We start from the raw sequence: 12,880 nt of genomic DNA on the forward strand, positions 1-12,880 counted from the left end.
GGACAGCTCCCGGAATTTCCCCAGGACCAGTTGGGAGATAGTCATAAAGGTTAGCAGACAGACATGGAATTATGTATGTTTTTTCTCATTTCTTTTTTCAATCTTTTGTTTTCATTTTGTTTAGTCTATTCCATTGTAGGTTTGCTACTTACATAAGACAGGAATGGGAAGCAAGCTCAAGGAGAAAGCCACTGGACTGACCATTCTGGAGGGACTTGGTGGGAGGAGGGGGTGGGGTAAGGGTGTGATGAGCAAGCAATGCCATAGACAGGGGAATAACTAAGGAATTAAAAGCAACAACAAGGAGGATATATATATCCTGGGGGTGTTGGAGCAAAGCATTCTAGCTGAGAGAAAGTATTATGAGGCAGAATTAGGGCAAGCATGATGGTGGAGCAAAAGGAAGGTAAAAGGAAACAGGAATGAGCTAGGGAGCAAAGCTACGGCTATAGGTATAAGCATAGATGTGTTCATATGTAAATACATTAATCCATAAAAATAGAGGTATTGACATATATATGTATATATATATATGGCAATACACTGAGAATACACAGGTAGTAGATAGACTTTGGGCCTCTGCTCATACTCTCCCTCAATACAAGAACACTTTGTTCTAACAAACTGTCATTCTGTGATGCTCACCCTCCCAGCATAATTGCTGAAGACATAATGGGTACATAAGCAAATAAGGTGATGAAAGTGGATGGTGGCCGCTTAAAGTGAAACAAGCGGCCATCCAGCAGAGAAACAAGCAGCCCACATGGAATAAGCACAACAGCCTGTGCGATCATGTGGTGATATTGGGACTGGGTAACAGGCATCAGAAGACACATAACAAACAAACAAACCATGAAAAAACATTGAGAATAAGGGGGATCAGAACAGAGACCCAAAGTCCATCTCTAGACAATGGAACATCCCCCCACAAAGGTGTCACAGGGAAGGCATGAGTCAGCCAGGGTGCAGTAAAGGACCAATGAAACACACAATATTCCTCCGGTTCCTTGGGGCTTCCTCACTCCCACTATCATGGCTCCAGTGCTACTTCTCACTTCAGACTAGATCAGAGCATGTGCACAGGTATAGATAAGATATAAGAGATCATGACACATGGAATCCAGGAACAGGAATGGGAATAACAGAAGGGTATGGAGAATGAGGGGAGAAGAGGAGGGAGAGGGAGAGGGAACCGATGACAATGATCAACGCATAACCACACAACCCCCTCTAGGGGGAAGAACAACAAAAACCCTGGGAGAAGGGAGACAGCAGTCGGTGTGAGATATGAAAATAATAATATATCAAGGGGTCACTAGAGGGGGATGGGAGGGAATAAAGAAGAGCTGATATCAAGGGTTCAATAGAAAGTAAATGTCTAGAAAAAATTTGATGGCAACCTATGTACAAATATGCCTTATATAATTGATATATGGATTGTCATAAAAGTTGCAAGAGCCCCCAATAAAATGATCTTTTAATGAAAAATAAATAAATCATCAATGAAAATAATGAATCCAAAAAGCAGCACTTTAATATAAAAGGGCAGTTCCAAGTAAATTTTATACATCCATTATTCCTTAGTAGAAGTCAGCGAAAATTACCTCTAAAATATAGATTTTTTTTAACTTATAATAGGAAAAATTTGAAACAATCTTAATGCCCAAATATTAGAAAATCAAGTGAATAAATTCCCAATGTTATAATAAAATATGTGGATCTTCAAAGAAACCCAACCTCATAACTTATGTTGGAGTCAATTCCAACTCATAAGAAACTTATAGGGTAGAGTAAAATTACTCCTTTGGGTCTCTGAGGCTGGAAATCTTTTTTAAAATTATTTTATTGGGGGCTCATAACAGCTCTTATAACAATCCATACATCACTTGTATCAAGCACATTTCTACATATGTTGCCATCATCATTTTCAAAACATTTTCTACTTGAGTCCTTGGTATCAGCTCTTCTTTTTTTCCCTCCCTCCCCCTTCCTCTCACACTTGTAAACCCTTGATAATATATAAATTATTATTATTTTCATCTTATATCATCTGCTCTCTTTCACCCATGTTTTTTAATAATTGTATTAGAGGCTTACAACTCTTACATACATACATCTATTGTGTCAAGCACATTTTTACATTCATTGCCCACATCATTCTCAAAGTATTTGCTCTCCACTTAAGCCATTGGTGTCAGCTCATTTTCCCCCTCCCTCCCTGATCCCCCCTCTCTCAAGAACCCTTGACAATTAATAAATTATCATTTTGTCATGTCTTCCACTGTCCGACGCCTCCCTTCACCCACTTTTCTGTTGTCTGGCCCCATGTAGAGCCTTATAATCGGTTCCCCCTTTTTACCACCCTCCACCCTCCAGTATCACCACTCTCACCACTGGTCCTGTAGGGATCATCTGTGTTGGATTCCCTGTGTTTCCAGTTCCTATCAGTACCAGTGTACATCTTCTGGTCTGGCTGGATTTATAAGGTAGAATTGGGATCATGATAGTGGGTGGGGAGGGGAGGAAGCATTTAAGAATTAGAGGAAAGTTGTATGTTTCATTGTTGCTACACTACAAGCTGATTGGCTCGTCTCCTCCCCATGACCCTTCTGTAAGGGTGTGTCCCCTTACCTACAGATGGGCTTTGGATCTCCATGCTGTACTCCCCCTCATTTCAATGACATGAATTTTTGTTCTTTGATGGCTGTAAATATTTATGGGAGCAAAAAGCCTCATCTTTTCCCTCGAAAAGAAATATCTCCTTTGAAAATATCCTTTTTGAAAATCTTTAATGGTAAAATAAGTGTTTATTATAATAAAGTACATTAAAAAGCAGAACTAAATATGATCACAATTGTTTTCTTAAGTTTACATAAAGTTCATAGAGAAAAGCAGAAATGTGCATATACCAAAATCCTAGTAAGTGAGGCATCTGAGTGGTTTTAATTTTATTCTCTCTTCTTAAATGAAATTTTCACAATCTGAAAATATAATTACTTTTGTATTCAAAAGGCAACATAACTACAACAATATTCCAGACCTAAATAAAAAAATAACTCATAACAACCTTGTAGCACGGTAGAATTGCTCCATAAAACCCAAGGCAGTATATTAACTTAGAAAGCAGACTGCCACCTCTTTCTCCTGCCGGAAAGCTGGTGGATTCAAATCGCTGAACTTTTGGTTCATATCCGAGCACATAACCACTGAGCCAGCAGGGCTTCTTGGCATTAATATACTGCAATTTAAATAGAGAGGTCATCTGGTGTATGATTGAACCAATGGTTCAAGGGGGAAATTTGTAATTGGAGTGAACTATTAGTACTACAAATTTTGATCCAAGTCTAGTTTCAATATGACCAGAAAATCTTTATAAATATTCTATAGGGTTGTACCTCCTTGGCTTGATTCAGATTTACTTGTTGACATAAATTATCAAGGGCATTTAGCAAAGAAAATAAGAGCGTTTGTAGTGAGTAAATAGGCATAATATTTTTAGAAAATCTTTTTACAGATTATTTTATGAAATCCAGATTTCATAGATTTATTTTTCTTAAGGGATAAGCCTGCTTTTTAGAAAATTGTATTTTGTTACTGAATAAAAATAATCTCCATCTTAATGATTAGAAAACATTAGTGTGGACAGCTAGTGTTCCAATTTCAAGAAGATATATTTAAATCACCAAACCAGTAGTACAGGTAAGAATCTACAGAAATTTTGGCTAGGAAGGATAATAGAGATTACTTCACACATCTATGCTTTTAAGCATTAGAAGAGCTTGATCATGTACAATGCAAACATCTCAAGTCGGGCCAGCACCATTCAACCTCTGTTTTAATATGCAACAACAGCAAAAAAACAGATGTGCCAAAGTCTGAATCAAGCATATGTTTTTAAACTTACTATGCTTACAGTATATAAGAAGGTTTTACAATTTACTTAAAGAAAACAAAATGTAGCTTTATGAAACAGATGGAACTTGCAATTGACCTCAGTAATGTTTTATCAAACCTGTGAGTCCTACTATTTCTCAAAATCCTGTTAGATTCTGAAAGATCTACAAAAATTTCAATGCAGGTTATGCAATTATCTCTTTGCAAAATATAAACTATATGTGTCATTTCCTAGGTCAGATAGCTAAATTCAAATAACCAATTTCTTAAATTGTATTCGTATTACTTAATGATGGTGACCCTCTGTGTATATCTCACAAATGACTAAGAATTTGGACAAATAGTTCTCTTCCATTCATTAAGCTGCCCAGATGACATACCTATCCAGCTGAATTCAATCTGTATTTATTGTCTGTCATGAATGAGACCTGTTGGCTACGTGGGCTGCTAATTGCAGGGCCAACTGTTAGAACACACCAGATGATCTATTGAAAAAGATGAGCCTTTATGCTCCTGTAAATATTTCCAGTCTTGGCAACACCCAAGGATGGTTCTACTGTATCCTATAGGGTCCCCATGACTTGGAATCCACTCAATGGCTGTGAGTTTGGTTGTAATCTTTTTTGGACCATATGTCTGGTACTGAATTTAGATATTAGGATACTTTAAGACCACGTAAAGTCCAAAAGAAAAGAAAGACTTGTGACATAAAACTGGTGAGATCAATGGTTAGTTATCAGTTCTCAATTTATCAGCAGCAGTGCATTATTGTGATCCCCCTTCCTAATGATATTCTCTTCCTTGGATGTCAGTTTTTAATGTTGTTGTTTTTAGGTGACATCAAGTCATGTCAATTTCAAGTCAGAGCAACCCTATGTGCAATAGTTCGAAATACTGCCCAGTCTTGAACTATCCTCACAATTGCTCTTACGTTTGAGGCCAGCAATGTAGCCATGGTGTCAATCCATCTTGCTTAAGATCTTCCTCTTTTTAGATGCCCCTCTACCAATCATGATGTCCTTCTCAAGGGACAGGTCTTTCTGACACCATGTCCAAAGTACATGAGAAGATGCCTGGCCACCCTTGCCTCTAAGGAGCATATTCATTGTACTTCATCCAAGACAGAGCTGTTTGTTCTTTCAGCACTTCATATTTTAAATATTATTTGCCAGCACCATAATTCAAATGCAAATATGCTTCACCAGTCTTCCTTATTCAATGTTCAAATTTCACATGCAATTGAAAATTCCATGGCTTAGGTTAAGTGGCAAAGTGTCATCCTTGCTTTTCAACAATCTAAAGAGGTCTTGTGCAGCAGATTTACCCAATGCAGTGCATCTTCTAATCTCTTTATTGCTGCTTCAATGAGCATTGATTATGGATACAAGTAAAATGAAATTCTTAAAAACTTAAATCTTTTCACCGTTTATCACGATTTTTCATATTTTTACAGTTGTGATTATTTTTATTTTCTTTACATCGAGTGGTAATCCATTCTGAAGGCTGCAATCCTTAATCTTCAACACCAAGTGATTCAAGCTATTCTAGTTTTCAATAAATAAGGTTATATCATCTGCATATCACAGGTTGTTAATAAGCGTTCCAACAATCATGATGCTACATTATTCTTCATTTAATCCAGCTTCTCTGATTAGTTGCAATTTTATAATAGCCACTCAATTTTCTTAGTACTCTAGAAACCTCCCATTCTGGTTCATTAATCTATATAGAACCTGTAATCAAATGGCATATTTATCTATTTGTTTTTTTTTCTCTAAAATTTAGGGGAAGAGACTTTGTCTTGATCAGTACTATAATTTCAGCACTTACAACAGTGTGTGACCTACAATAAATTCCAGTAATTATTTTTCAATGGATATTAGTGAAACATATAAAGTACTATCAGACATAATGAAAAGACAATTACAATTAATTCTATTTGAAGGAGAAAGGATAATTAATGCACAGTGAGAGACAGAGTGAAAAGGCCTACTAAATGCTTGAAATATAACTTAAGAATTAGTTTGTTGGCAATCCAAATATAACAATTGCATTCCTTGAAGTAAAAAGTCCTTAAGCTTACTGATTAAGCTTAATCAACAGAGATGTTCTAATTCTTGAAGGGAGTAAACAAATCCATTAAGATAAGTAAGCGAGTATTTAGCACCCTCCATTTAGATAAGCAATGAAATAATGATGCTTCAGGAGATGGTGATCTGGTAACCCCTGGAGAAATGTAGCGTAGATAATGTTTTATTGCAATCATTGCAAAACTTGATTTTTGCCAGAGTTTGGGATATAGTTTCATGTGATAATTGCAAAACCTGATTTTTGTGCAACAGTTTGGAGAGTATAACTTGCTTGGTTTTCACTAGATTTTTTTAAAAGCAGTTTGGAGGCTGCAAACCGTACTGTTACCTTCTGTCTCATGCTTGCAGAATAAGCTTACAGTTTCTCAAATTAACCTGGTTTCTCTCTTTGGCTGAAATAATGACAATCAAACTTGGACACTAGTTCCCCTAAACATATTTTGGCAACCACTATATAGGACTCCATGGGGACTTATGGTAAACTAGGGACCCCCAACTAGGGAAATTTCTTTGCTAGGGGGTTCTGGGAATTGTCTGGACTGGGAGACAGTGAGTGGGAGTATGGAGACCTCTAGTGCTCTCCAAAGGTCTTTTTATCCCCTTTTCTTTTTCTTTAGTTAATCATTTGATTATGGGCTCATAAAACTCTTATCACAATCCATATATCAATTTGTAAAGCACATTTGTACATTCATTGCCCTCATCATTCTCAAAACATTTGCTCTCCACTTAAGACCCTGGAATCAGGTCCTCATTTTTCACCCCCCTCCCCTCTCCCGGCTCCCTCCCTCATGAACCCTTGATAATTTATAAATTACTATTTTGTCATATCTTGCCCTGTCCAAAGGTCTTTTACTTTCAAATGCTCCCAGTTTACTACTTGTCTCCTACTGCTTTTCATTTCGGATTTGAAAACTCTGATTCTACTTGGTGAGGACACTTGATATCATAAGTCCCTGAAAATTTACAACTCATAGGACTGATGTCTATATTTGTAGCTATATCTCAGGGATATTTAATCTGTATTCTTTAAATTTGGTTGTTAATTCCAAACTGTCTGTTCCAGAGGAAAGCCTGATAGGATGTATTATGTCTGGATGGTCTTCCTATGCTTATATACCTATTACTAAGGAAAAGATTATGCTTTACTGTAACAAAGCTTGGTTTTGTACAATCTGGATTCAGTGGTTCTCTAAGTAATCATACTATCTTACAGTTGGAATTATTTTGCAGACGGTTGGGTAAAAGGAATGGCATTTTTTATATACAAGATTTTATAAATCTCCACAACCAGGAATCAAGGCAGAAGGAAAGTAAGTTATTCATTCATTCACACACACACACACACACACACACACACACACACACACACCCTACACATCATTCTTTTTATAGAACTCAATTTTGTTTTCATAACATGTATGCTAGTGATTTAATTGTTTTAATATTATGAAGCATTAATGAAATAGTTTATTTGGGAAGGTTTTTGCATTTGTTTATCAACCTTAGAATTTTGACTTGTATACATGATTTGAATTTGATAATATAGATGTTTCACAAAAAAAAGTATTTTGAAGAAAACCAAGATTTTTCCACTTTGCTCAGCCTGAATTAGTTCAGATAAGCAAGGGAATATAGCTAATTTTAGTTCATTCTAAGTATAAATAGCCATATGGCACAGTGAGTCAAGCACTGGGCTGCTAACTAAAACATGGCAGTACAAGCCATATGGCCAATCACAAAAAGTTCAGCCAGTTGGCTTCCATTGACTCATATCAGAAATCATGTGAAGCAATTTCAGCTCTATCCTAGGAGATTACTATGAGTCAGAATCAACTTGATAACCAGGTTTTTCTATTAAGTTAAAATTTAAATAGTTTTAAAAATCTAAGAAAGCTAAATTTTGATAAAATAATCTAATCAAGTCTCATTTGTGTGTGTGTGTGTGTGCATGCGCTAAATGGCCCTATCAAGTTTTGTCATCTTCACATTAGCTTCTGCATTTGGACTTATAAAAAAGAAATAATATTCTGACCTGGATCCCACCAGTCTAAAGCAAGATTTCTAGAACTCTGGAGGGTGACAGAATTACAACTGACCCCAAATTCATCAGAACAGAAATTAGCCACTAAATAGATTAAATGTTTCTATTAGTTCTGTATGTGTGAATATTTGGGGTATTTTAAGAGTACCCTCTTAACTGCTTTGCTAATTTCTCCAAAATTGTTTAACTTATAAGTTTAAATTACCATTACTCGCAAATTGAAAGTTTCTATTAGCAATTTTTTTTCTCATTAAACTTTGTTTTAATGGGTCTCAAAATCCTGTGACAAATTTTTGGTCAAGTTGTTTTCCTTTTAAAAAGTACTGATTTTAAAAACTAATAACTTAAAACTGCCACACAAAAGAAACAAATGGTCCACAAACATTCTTTTCCTTCGGAAAGTTTTACGATGCACTGTTACCATCAACCAGTCTTTACTATGAAACTTAAAAGGCCAATTGAGACAAACAGCGCTGAGACCGTTCTTCCACCCCTGATTAAGACGAGTGGCAGGTGTGATGGGTAATATTCATTTAGCCTTCTGAGCCTTCTGGGCAGACTTGGTGACCTTGCCAGCTCCAGCAGCCTTTTTATCCACTGCCTTGACGACACCCAGAGCAACTGTTTGTCTCATGTCTCGGACAGCAAAACGACCCAGAGGAGGATAGTCAGAAAAGCTTTCCACACACATGGGCTTGCCAGGCACCATGTCAACAATGGCAGCATCACCAGACTTCAAGAACTTGGGGCCATCTTCCAACTTCTTGCCAGAACAGCGATCAATCTTCTCTTAGAGCTCAGCAAACTTGCAAGCAATGTGTGCAGTGTGAGAATCCAGCACAGGTGCATGTCCAGCACTGATTTGGCCTGGATGGTTCCGGATGATCACCTGAGCAGAGAAGCCAGCTGCTTCCATTGGGGGGTCATTTTTACTGTCACCAGCCACATTGCCACGGTGAATGTCTTTGACAGAGACGTTCTTGACATTGAAGCCTACATTGTCCCCAGGCAGAGCTTCACTCAAAGCTTCATGGTGCATTTCAGCAGACTTCACTTCAGTGGTAACATTGACTGGAGCAAAGGTGATCACCATTCCATGTTTCAGGACCCCAGTTTCCACTCTGCCCACAGGGACAGTCCCGATACCACCAATCTTGTAGACATGCTGGAGAGGCAGGCGCAGGGGCTTGTCAGTTGGGCGGGTGGGTGGCAGGATGCAATCCAGAGCTTCAAGTAGTGTGGTCCCACTGGCATTGCCATCCTTACGGGTAACCTTCCACCCCTTGAACCAAGGCATATGAGCACTTGGTTCCAGCATGTTGTCACCATTCCAACCAGAAATTGGCACAAATGCTGCTGTGTCAGGGTTGTAGCCAACTTTCTTAATGTAGGTGCTGACTTCCTTAACAATTTCCTCGTATCTCTTCTGGCTGTGGGGTGGCTCAGTGGAATCCATTTTGTTAACACCAACAATTAACTGTTTCACACCCAGTGTGTAAGCCAGAAGGGCATGCTCACGGGTCTGCCCATTCTTGGAGCTACCAGCTTCAAATTCACCCACACCAGCAGCAACTATGAGGACAGCATAGTCAGCCTGTAATGTTCCTGTAATTCTGTTTTTAATGAAGTCTCTGTCCGCGGGCATCGTTGATGGTCACATAGTACTTGCTGGTCTCAAATTTCCACAGGGAAATATCAATGGTAATGCCACGTTCCCGTTTGGCTTTCAGCTTATCCAAGACCCAGGCTTACTTGAAGGAGCCCTTCCCCATCTCAGCAGCTTCCTTCTCGAATTTTTCGATGGTTCTCTTGTCGATCCCACCACAGTTGTAGATCAGGTGACCAGTTGTGTTGGACTTGCCAGAATCGACATGTCCAATGACGACGATGTTGATATGGGTCTTTTCCTTTCCCATTTTGGCTTAGGTTTTTGCGATGGTTTTCACCGACACCTATATTCTGGCAGCAAACCCGTTGCGAACTCTATTAGCAAATTTAACAAATACATACAAATCATAATTGGAGAATCTTGTGAGATTTAAACTCTAAAACTAACTCACTGCCATCAAATCAATTCTGACCCCTGGAGAACCTATAAGACAGGGTATAACTGCTGCTGTGGGTTTCCAAGACTGGTACCACTTTATGACAGTACAAAGACTCATCCTTCTCTGTTGGAGTGGCTGGTGGTTTCGCACTGCTAACCTTTTGGTTGGCAGCTGAATTACAACAATCAAAACACCAGGGCTCCTCTATTATGTGTTACAAAATAGATTAACAGCCACATTTCCTGCTAAGTTCCAAAAAGACAATTTTGTTTCTCAATTGTTGAGTGGTTCAGTGTCCATAGACAATATCTACATCCTTGTTTATATACAATCTGAGTCTCTAACAAAATGTAGTTGCTACTAGTGTTATTTAGATACATAAAAATGTATGATACTTATTGTTGTTTTCAAATATTTGGCTTAATAATTTTAATATTTATATTCTGCCTTTGGCTTTCTTAGAAGTCAAGATCACATGTGAACCATTTCTTCCCCTGTGTTTTTTTTTTCAAGTTTGGTTTTAAAAACAGACCAAAACAAACAAACAAAAAAGGTGCCTAAAAGCCATTTGGAATTTCAGTGATGGTCCAGAAGGACCAATTGACCATTTTATTCTGAGTATTGTTTGTAATGAATAATTCAATCTATATCAAAGAAAACCAAATTCCTAAAAAAGAAAATCAGATAAATCTGATTTTAGAGCAGGTCACATAGTCATTTAATCTGGTCTCCCATGCAATGTTATGGTGTGCTTGTCTAATGACTATAATCTAAATATAACTTTCTTATTAGTACATCTTAAAAACTATTTTTTTCATTTTCAGGGTTTTATTGTATTTTAGTGTTTATGAATACAAAACTTGGATGTTGGATGATATGCCCTCCACCTTAGAATTTGGTCCACAAAAACATATCAATATACTTCCTATCACAAAAATAAATTAAACCTTACCGTTGGAAAAATACATCAGTTGGCACAGGCCTTGGTGAGCTTGTAAAACAAGTTAGGCTGGGAATCGACTTGTGGAAGGAGCATTCTAACATCCACCTGAAAACATTTGGCAGAATAATCACTGGCCTGCTTCCATTACATGTGACGATGTGCCTCAGGGGGACAGAGAGTGCATGAGGGGGTGTTGAAGACTCACAAAAGGCACAGAATCACTTGCTCAAGATGTACTGTAGTTCATGATACTCTCATATACAAAGGTAGAATGATTCCAACCATTGTTCAATGCCTGGAAAGCAGTTTGTAAGCTTGTAACATGTACCTCAGAAGGAACAAGATTCAATATTTGTAAGACATTGAAGGCGAGAAAATATCACTTATTAGTTTCCAGATCATTGGAGGTAAAAAAAAAAATCACAAGACACACAAAGGATGCATAAAGGCTGTGTAACCTTCTATCATTCTCTTAAGTTTTAAGCCCAAAACACCTTTGGTCATGGGCAGGGATGCAGCCTTTTCGCTTCTTCAACTCTCTCCTCATCACAACTTAGTTGCCCTTAGCTGCTTACCCATGCATTGTTGTAGCCTCAAAATGGCCCTCAGCATCTGGATTAGCCCCATCTTCTGATAACATGATAGCAAATGCATGCCAGTTTTTGGAAGCTGTATAGTATAGGGGAGTGCAGCCATTTTGATTGACAGCATTCCCTTGAGTGCCTTTTCCCTGAAGGGCTTTTACTAGTTCATCCTAAGCAGCAGAAGCAGCCAAACGAAGAGAAGACCAACCTGCACTGTCTTTATTATTCACTGACACTCCAAGTTGATGCACGAAATCAACTATTCCTGTTGTCCCGGGAGCATACCAAGTGCAGTGCTATTCTGCTGTCTGGATCCATTCTAGCAGCCAAGCATTTATTGGCCAAGCCCATCTCCTTCAACTCCTCAAGTATCCCATTGTAGGCCAAGTTGCAAATCGTCAGATTATGCACACCTGCCTCCATTTCACTTTCTCTGGAGCTGTCAAAACCAATTCTTCAGAGAAGACTTTGCCTCAGCTAGAGTCATTTTTTTTTTCATTTGGTAGAAGACCTAATAGTTCCTGCCACACAGTATTGACCCACAGCCACTCTAACTTAATAGGCACTCCTACAATGAATTTCAGTGCATTTCTATGGGAATTCATGACCAGAGGCAGGGGATATCTCCCTCGAAGAAGGTAATATAATATAATAAATCTAGTTAATAGTAGAAAATTTCAGATACTAGTAAAAAGGAAATATGTATTCTGGTTAAAAAACCAACATCTAAGCCAGAGTAGCCTGAAATTCATCTTTCCCTTATTTTCCCTTTATCACTCCCGCCTGTTGGTTTTTTAATCAGAATACTATGGTATTGACAAATAATATTGAAAGTAGCATAAAATGCCAGAAGAATGAATACATTTATCTTTAGAGAAGTACAGTAGAAAAGCTCTTTAGAAGTAATGATGGTAACACTTCATACCATGTACTTTGAACTTGTCATCAGGAGAGACCAAACCCTGGAGAAGGACATTCTGGTTGCTAAGGTAGAGAATCCATGAAAAAGAGGAAGGCCCTCAAAAGATAAGTTACCGAGTTAATTGTAATAATAGGATCAAATTCAACTATGCTTGTGAGGATAGTGCAGGACTTGGCTGCATTTCATTCTGTAGCATGCTATAAGTCAAATGCAAATAGATGTCACCTAACAACAAGAAAGCATAAATCTCAACGGAAGTAAAAGTACAGCTGATCGGTATTTCGTTCAAGACAAATTGGCTTCTCCTTTTAGCATTCCATGATACTTTCAATATTCTTGACCAGTACTACAATTC

At 37.9% G+C, this 12,880-nt stretch overlaps 2 pseudogenes; both read right to left on the reverse strand.

Annotated features, from left to right (window-relative positions):
* Nucleotides 1-8,277: 8,277 nt before the first annotated feature.
* On the reverse strand, nucleotides 8,278-9,986 carry LOC142434032 (elongation factor 1-alpha 1 pseudogene; annotated as a pseudogene).
* Nucleotides 9,987-11,572: 1,586 nt separating this feature from the next.
* Nucleotides 11,573-12,026, reverse strand: LOC142433572 (protein phosphatase 1 regulatory subunit 27-like; annotated as a pseudogene).
* Nucleotides 12,027-12,880: the final 854 nt, after the last annotated feature.

Source organism: Tenrec ecaudatus, chromosome X (assembly GCF_050624435.1).
Source record: "Tenrec ecaudatus isolate mTenEca1 chromosome X, mTenEca1.hap1, whole genome shotgun sequence".
Taxonomy (NCBI): domain Eukaryota; kingdom Metazoa; phylum Chordata; class Mammalia; order Afrosoricida; family Tenrecidae; genus Tenrec; species Tenrec ecaudatus.